A 9,519-nucleotide genomic window follows, 5' to 3' on the forward strand; every position below is an offset into this window, starting at 1 on the left:
GATCAGAAACTATGAAGTCCAGATGACAATGGAAAAATAAAGTCCAGAAAAAATAAAACAAAACCTTTAAACCTCAAATTGTATCCTCAGTAAAAATGCTATTTAACAATAAAATCTAAATAAAGATTTTCAAATAAAGGAATACTAAGGAAACCTGTTATCAGTAGATCTGGATTAAAAGTAATACTAAAGGAAGTTCTTCAAGTTAAAGGAAATTTTTCAAATAGAATGCATAGAAAATGCTAAATTTCTTGAAACTATATATAGCTGTTTAGCAAATATAAGATTGCCTCATAAGTCTTATAATATATGTAAATAAAATATGTGACAATAATAATATAATCAAATGCAGACAATACATTGCAAGATTCCCTCATTTTATGTGAAAAGGTACAATAACAAGTCTAACTATACTGTAAAAGGTTATAACATATATTTTATGTCCCAAATGAAACAACCTAAATATCATATACAGGGATATAATTAACAATTAGTAGATAAATTATAATATACATGTTTAAATAGTTCAAATTATCCTGAGACATTAAGGAAGAATTTAGGGGGAAAACAGAAAGCAATAAATAGAATAGTAGACCTAAATCTAAGCATTTCAATAATTACATTGAATTGTAATGCACTAAATAGTGAAATAAAAGGCAGATTTTTTTTTTTCAGGATGAAAGGGCCAAAATCTATGCTACCTCTGGGAGACATATTTTGAACATGAAGGCAAATGGGAAAAAAAAGCACATAGTACACAAACAGTACACTAAAGGAGTAGCATGGTAGTATTGACTATATTAGAGTCAGGTAAAAGAGATTTCAAGACAAAGAGTATTGACAGAGACAAATGAGGACATTTCATAATAAAAAATGGTCAATTTATCAGTAAAATATAAAAATCATGAAGGCATTTTCAAAAAGAAACTGTAAATTTGTAAGCTCTTACCCTATTTGAAAGCAAGTTAACTTGTCAGTTTCATAGGTAACAGCAGAAAACATAAGACTTTTGGTTCAGAGACAAATGAAAGTTATTATTCACAAGGAGCCAGAGTGACATTTTGTGCCGTTTTCCTCAGCAACAATCCCACTAACTGCTGTGATGAAGGCCAAGTGTTGTCCATGCAATGAGATGAATTATAGGAGAGAAACTCCAAGATTAGGCAGCTCTGGTCTCTAAGACTCATCCTGCTCTCCAGAGAATGATATTATCTTTATTACATTTGATGTGAGTAAATCTGGTCCAGAGAGGGAAAGAAGACATCCCTATCTTTACTATTCTGTAATATAAATAAACTAGAGGCCCGGTACGCAAAATTCATGCACAGGTAGGGTCCCTAGGCCTGGCTGGTGATCAGGAGCGATTGGGGCCTTACAGCTGCTGGCTGGGCCTTCCTTCATTCCGCGCCGGCCCCTGGTGGTCAGCGCACATCATAGCGAGCAACCGATATACTCTGGGAGGGATATATATTCTGGAATGTAAGAGACATCCCTATCTTTCCAATGTTGTCTGTTTATGAGATTTTTTTTTTTTTAAGATAATCTGGAGCATATTGGCTGGTAATGGCTAAATGTGCAGAAATGAAAGAAACCCAGGAAGAATTGTCTACCAACAAATTAACTCTAATTTTCCACACTCTTGGCTTCTAGCAAATTTTCCCATAGTCATACTTTTCTGCTAGCCACTCTGATTAATCTGAATAAAAAAGCCTGAGATTATTACAGCCTTTATATTTGTTTTATGCAGCATTTAATTAAAGCTACTATCAATATGATTTCAGATAGCATGAGAATGTATAAGTGGGCAGGTGCAGCTCAGACTCATGTTGTTCAAGGGTAACTCTATATATACATACATGTAGTATATGCTAACATAAAGGAAATGGCTTACACAAAGGAATTCTTTAAAATTATATTTTTAAGAGTGAAAATCTCTATTTTAAATAATATTAATAATGTACATATTTATACATCCTATATGATAAAAGGCTAATATGCAAATTGTCCCCATGGGTGGGAGTTCGACCAACCGGGAGTTAGATGTGCGCTGACCACCAGGAGGCGGCGTGGAACATGGCAGGCACTGGTGACACAGTGCTGGCAGTGGGAGGCAGTGGAGGCATTGCTGGCCCGGATGGGCCCCTATGAGAGTGGGACCATGGCAGGATAGTGGAGCAGGTGAGCGGGCAGCGCCAGGCCAAGGCAGGTGTGAGCGGGGGCCCTGATTGCCCCGCGGGTCACCCCACAGATCGGCTCTGATTGCCAGCCAGGACTAGGGACCCTACCCATGCATGAATATCAGCACCAGACCTCTAGTATATAAATATTTAAATATTTATGGCAAATATCTATTTGTAATTAAATAACATAGAGGGTAGTATAGATCATAAAAGTTATAGAATATAGTAAAAGGGAATATCACCGTGTGTAGAAATATGTGGGCAATGCTTTGTCAGAGAGGTGGAATTTAAGAGAGAACCTCAGAAGATTGGCAAATGTTCCAGGTATCTACTGCTGGATAGTAAGCTATCCCAGAAGAACATCACTCATTTCTTTTGCTCGAGATCTGCAGTTAGAGCATGGCTCAAGAAGGCCAGTGTATTTTCTTCAGCATCAGTGAGGGAGGATCCACTGGAGCTGGGAAATCAACTCCATAATAGCTTACTGTCATGCTTGGCAAGTGGGTACTCACTGTTAGCTGGGATCTCAGCTGGGATATTTGACCAGTGGTCTTGATTCCTCTCCCCATGGGCCTCCACACAAGGTTGCTTGGGCTTCCACACAGCATGTTGGCTTCAGAGTACGTGGTCTTCTTACAGGGGCTCAGGCATTCAAAGAGCAAGTATCCCAAGTATTCTGGTCCCTTGAGGCTCACCCAGAAATGGGTGTGTCATCACCTATTGGATATATTCTACTGGCCCAGCAGTCACAAATCCCACCTGCAATTCAAAGAGAAGAAACAAATCTCCACTTGTCAGTGAAAAAAATAGCAAAGAGTTTTTAGTCAGCTCTTATCTATCACAAGTAAATATAGATAGACTAGAGGCCCAGAGCACAAATTTATGCATGGGCAGGGTCTGGCTGGCCTGCCCCAGTCAGGGCCGATTGGGCCAGGCCGGCTGGGTGGAGGGGATGTGGGAAATTGGCCAGCCGTCCCACCCCCAATCAGGGTGGGGGGACCGATCAGGGATAGGGCCAGACAGGGGGAGGGGCCATGGGCAGTTGGCCAGCCAGTCCCACCCCCTGGTCAAATTCCCAGTCTAACTCCCAGTTGAGGGAACAATTTGCATATTAGCCTTTTATTAGATAGGATATGATAGAGTACACAATCTATTCAAGGTAAGGGACACAATAGTTGATTGCCCTAACTAATAATAATGGTAAAATTTGAGATCCACTGAGCAATTAATGACCTAGTCACTATAAAATTTGATATTCCTTACAGAAATCCAATGAAGTGGGAATTATCGTACTAGTTTTATAGATAGGAAACAGCCTAGAAAGAAGCATGAACATCCTCACTGCTACTGTGCAAAATGAGAGTCTGATTTAGAGTTTTGATGAATAGCTTCTATAATACATTGCCAATTGGTTAAAATAGAAGATTTCAAAAATTTGAAATATTTTGCAAGATAGGCAAATATTTTTATCTTATCACTCATGTAAATATATTGAAATAATTGAATTTATCAACATTTTTTAATATAATAAGACTCTTGTCTAAATGTAAAATAGCCGCTGACAATTTTCATTTTTGAGGTTAAGAAACTTATTAATTGATATACAAGTTCATCAAATTGTAAGTATACCACCATTGTCATATCAATTTTATTATAAATTCATAATTTAATTTTTTATTTGGAACAAAGCAATGAATTATTAACCTTAACTAAAGTTAGATTTATTGTTAGTGTTTATGTATCTCCAGCTCTATTCGAATACAATTACACATGACACAAAGGGAAAGATTGTCTTTTAATTCTTCCTCATTGATTATTTAAATAACAAATCTGGTAATTTCCTCATAAATAATACATTTTTAGGCATTTTTTATTTAATCATGGGTAAGTATAAAATGTAAATAAAAAGAGGATAATCACATATCATTAAGTTATTTTATAGTGTTTTGAGTTGCATATTCTTAACATAATGAGTATTATTTAATTGTTGGTCAAATGTCTGATGGGAGTTAAAAATATTTCTAAAAATAACTATAATTCACTTCTTATTTGATTTACTATTCTTGCTTATCTGAGGAACTCTAAGAAACTTAATCCACAATACATTTATATAATTTTAGACTAATATCTGTATTATATTAAATGTGTCAATATTAAGGCACTTTATTATTCAGTTCACAGGATAGTAATATTTTATGAGAAATTCACACAGCATGGTTCTTAGCCTTACTATCTACTTGATCTTCCCAGTGATATTAATATTTTGTAATAAAGTGGAATTTCTAACACTGAGAGAAATCATATTATCTAGCTAATCCTTAGAACATGTATCAGAGCCAGCTTTCTGAGAAGTATGAGCTTTTGATTTCTAACATAAAAGATCAGAGAATTTAAGCTACTGATGAAAATGGTGACTAACACCTATTCTGTGTTAGGGCATCAAATGAGCTATTCCTAGCGTTAGAAAAGGAAACCTTCAGGATGGTGTAGGGGCCAAGTTTTGTAAGGGGAAGTTGAGAGTCCATTTAGCACCCCCTTCAGGCTGCCTGAAGTTGCAACATTCACACAAACTCCAATGTGAGAAGGACTCACTGCCAAAGGAGAACCTGGAAGAATAAGGGAAGAATATTCTTGACTAATAGTCATTCAGTTTACGAATATGTTTTTTACTGATAGCTTTTGGCCAAAATGAGCTCCTTTCCATGTATCTACTTCATCTTTTTAAAGATTCAACATTTGAAGTGAAAGAAAAATAACAAAAGAAACTATCCCCATGTGACCATGGGCTCCAGCACAACTAAGTTCCCAAAGTACTACCTGTAGCTCAAGGGAGAATAGGGACTTAGCCCTGCACCGAGCTAGAAAGTCTTTAGAAGGATTATCAGTGATAATGTCTATACAAATATGAACACAGATTGCTGCAGCTTAATATATTTTTGGTCAAAATAGCACTTGTCACAGGAGTTAGCTCGGTATGAGAGGAAAGTGATGTAGGGAGCAGTAGAAACCTCAACATTGTTGCAGGTATCCCACCGCCTCCCAAATCACAAAGAAAATGCAGTTATCTGTGGCCACCTAAATTCTGCCAAATTCTTCTCTCACTCTTTTTACAGCTAAAGGAAGCTAATCTACTGTCATTGCATCTCAGATGACTTAGGAAGGGAAACAAGAACCAGGCTGCAGCCAGGAGCTGGTGAATGAGATCACACAAGAGAAACCAAATGACAAGAAAATATATGAATGCTCGTGCAAAGCAATCACAAGAGCAATAAATAAACCAGACTGTGATGGTGCACCATAAAGTATATAGGTTTTAGATTTAAATTCATTGTATATCTATGCAAAACTCATGTGTTATGTTGTCCTGGATTATGCATGCATGACCTTTAACTTCAGTAACTAGAAGAAAAAAAATGGAGGTTCTTTTCCAGAAGATGCTTGTGTTGTTGCTGTCTGCTTATGTTTATGTTCACCTAAGGGGCTCCACAGGGAGAGAGTAGAACTGGGGGAGAAGGAGGAAGATTATGTGAGGAAGTCTTTGCAATTGGAGATGAGGAGTCCAAAGAGACCTGAATGAAAGGGAGTGACCATCGATCAAAAACCTATTCCTTACGCCCTAACCAGTTTGGTTCAGTGGATAGATCAGACTGCGGACTGAATGGTCCCAGGTTCGATTCCGGTCAAGGGCATGTACCTTGGTTGCGGGCACATCCTCAGTAGGGAGTGTGCAGTAGGCAGCTGATTGATGTTTCTCTCTCGTTGATGTTTCTAACTCTCTATTCCTCTCCCTTCCTCTCTGTAATAAATCAATAAAATATATTTTTAAAAAGCCTATTCCTTAGAAACAACAAAACATTACTAGTATACAAGTGGCCTTTTCTGTTTTTTCTTCCTCCCCGTCCCCCACATCCTCTTTTGGTAGGCTTAAATTTCCATCTCTCTCACTGTTTTACCTTTCTTGATGCCCACTGAGCCTAACACTGGGCCACATCCACACAGGTAGAGGACTGGTAATACACAATGAGAGATGAGGAGCATGTTTAGTTTCAGGAGAAGTCATCATTTTGTAGGCTTTACCTAAAAACAATGACCCTATGTCTGTTCCAGTCATCATCATCCAATCACATCTCATACATACTCTCCTTTTATAAAGTTCTCTTCCCTAAAACCTCCTGGTGTCATGATTTAATTCAACTGTTCCCTTTGCTAAACATAGTAACTTCCTTTCAAGTTGAAAACACATCTCTGTGGCATAGAACATCTCCTCCCAAAGCTCTGGAAATAGGAAAGAAGAAAAACACAGTCCTGCTGCCACATTATTGAGGAAACCACATGTTTCATAAGTCCAGAGGAGAATGAAAATTTATCTGGTGAGCTTTGACAGTCTCCGTTACCTGCTGTATTTTAAGATGGAAAGAACACAAGTAGTAGCTTAACCTAAACCTCTGTTATGATTAGAAATTACCTGCGCGGAAACACTGAAGTTTCTCTGGACTTAAGGTCCTCATATTTCAAATGGGGACAGACCGCAGAGTTGATTACAATTTACAGTGTAACATGGTGAATACTCATGGGTGATGGTGATTATCTTTATTTTCTCTTGTATTATTTAATAACTCTTCTTGATTGCAGTTCCGTGTTTCTTCTACTCAATGATTTTTGGGTATGTGTGTGTGGCATGTCCCTCCACCCAGGTGTACCACCCACCAGCACTCGTACACACCTTTAAAAAAAAATTAGTATTCAGAGAAAAGTGAACAGACTCATTTAGCAAGCACAATAACTCATATTCTATGCAAATAGAGGAGTAAAGGCCATGGGAAGGATAAAGGAGGGGGTTACAATCTATCTATCATGAGCAATACCAAAACAGTTGTATTTAAAATACTATGTTAAAATACTACATCTACTGCTTATTGTCAGGAAGATCTAGCTGTATTATTTTAACAAATACATAAGTATCTTATCTTTGTAGAATAAATATCTACATTTTTATTTTTAAAAGTATCGGAAAAGCACACTATATATACTGCTATTGATATTAATCAAGGTTATTGGCCCAGCCCTAGCTGGTTTGGCTCAGTGGATAGAGCGTCGGCCTGTGGACTGAAGGGTCCCAGGTTCAATTCTGGTCAAGGGCACATGCCTGGGTTGCAGGTTTAATCCCCAGTAGGGGGAGTATAGAAGGCAACCAATCAAATAGTCTCTCTCATCATTGATGTTTCTATCTCTCTCTTCCTCTCCCTTCCTCTCTGAAATCAATAAAAATATATATTTAAAAAGATTATTGGCTCATTTTTCTGCTACTGGAAAATAATTTTCAAGTAATATTCAACTACTTTCCAAGATGAATCAAATTCTCCAGTTAAGTAAATTGAGATTCTTATCTTAGCCTTGCTGCTTTGTAATTGTATAGGCTTTGCATCTGAATAAACATATAGTATCAAATAGAATCATTAATTTCAGTTTGGGAAAAGCAAAAGCTAAAATTTATTTGGTCTTATTTTTTAAAGCTTTCTTTTATTGACTTACTAAATACCTATTTGCTTACTATGTGTTTGTATAAAATATTTTTCTTTACATACATAGTTCTCCAACAAAGTTCGTTGTTATTTTTCTTTCAGTCTGGACAGGTTGTATAATTTTTACTCCTCCATGAAATGGACTGGGATCATCCCACTCAGAAATCCATGATTTATTACTGACTGAAGCAGCCTAGTTTGGTAAGTTCACAAGCTGGTTCTCTTTAATACCCTATTGTGCATGCCATCTGGGCCTGCTGTTTCTAGTGCATTCCAGTTTTTCAAATATCTCCTCACCGGTTAGGTGGTGTGTTTGTTTGTTTTTTATTAAGATATGCTACTATTTTTGTAATCTCTCTATTAACCTGTGATAATTGTTTTTCTATTTTTTCATAAGATATAGAATAAAAAATAAAAAATATGAGGTTAAACCGGTATCCTGGACATTTTTAAGAGTTATCATTAATTTCACTGAGCCATGTTTGGGGGACTAGTTTATTTCCCTCCAGGGAACTACATCTTGACAAATACTTTGACAGCATATATTGAAGTTTCCTTCTTACCTTCTTGCTCTAACACAATTAGGAATAATGAAAACATGGTAATTTCTATTCTCTATATTTAATTCCAACTACTTTTGGTTTACTAGTACAGACTAAGGGACATAGTGCTCATCTCTCATGAGACAAAAGATAAGACTCTATTTTATTTTACCCTATATTTATTTGTAACAATGACTCACACACACAAAAGGCTAAATTTATCCAAATAATGCCCACAGCTAAGTTTCATTTCTAGGGTAGCAGAACATTTCTATTTCTTTGTTGCTACTTTAAAGTATATTGTAACACATATGAAGCCATGATCCATATGATGCAGTCTGAGGCCAATATCAAATTTAAACACTCATAACCCCCAAAATGGAATTATATCATTTATTTGCATTTTACAAAGTATACGTTCGATGCAACTCATATTAAAAATTGTCTTATCTTTTTTAAGACCTAATACCCCACAGTCTGTAGAAGTATCCACTCTGCTTTCTTGAGAAGAAACAATTTCCTCGGCCATACTATTCTGTCCCACCATCTTGCATTATTAATCCCCTCCCTTCTCTGGGAAGTACCTTCTTGCCAAATAACACCACCAAAACATCACATCCTGCTAACCCTTCATATCTATAGGAGGTAGTGAATCTAGTTCATCTTCTATTCTGATCGATTATTTCATGAAATACGATTCTGCTCCTTCTCTTTGTATCATCAGTCAATGGGTAAGGAGAAATAAGCAGCAGACAATTCCAGAACATTCAGGGTCAGAATGGAAAATGAAAGGGCTATTAAGCTCCATGCATAAATCTTTGTTCTCTTATGTACTTAAAATAACTTGTGTCCTCACACATCTCTGAGCATACACCCAATTTCCCTCAAAGACAACCAGAATTGGCTATCTTTTAAAACTCTACGAATATATTCATTTCATTCATACATAAAGAGGAAAATAAAGGGGAAGCATAATGTTTGATGAGCTACATTAGTTCCAGAGTTGGGATAATGATATATTTTTTGTCATTACCAAAGTGTTGTCATTAGGTTGAAATAAGCCAATGAAATGGGAAATTATTATATTCCTTTTTATCATATTAAAATTATAATGACCATAAATATTACTACTTAATAAGAATGGGTAATTGCAACCAGAGTAGTTAGGAGGGGATTCTGTGTAATACCATGACTTATTTATTGTATATTGAACATCAGGTTTGTGACCCTACCCTTTTTTTTTCTTTTTTTTTCAAGTATTTATTTATTTTTTAT

The sequence above is a fragment of the Myotis davidii genome, unplaced genomic scaffold (genome assembly GCF_000327345.1).
Source record: "Myotis davidii unplaced genomic scaffold, ASM32734v1 scaffold96, whole genome shotgun sequence".
NCBI classification, from domain to species: Eukaryota; Metazoa; Chordata; class Mammalia; order Chiroptera; family Vespertilionidae; genus Myotis; species Myotis davidii.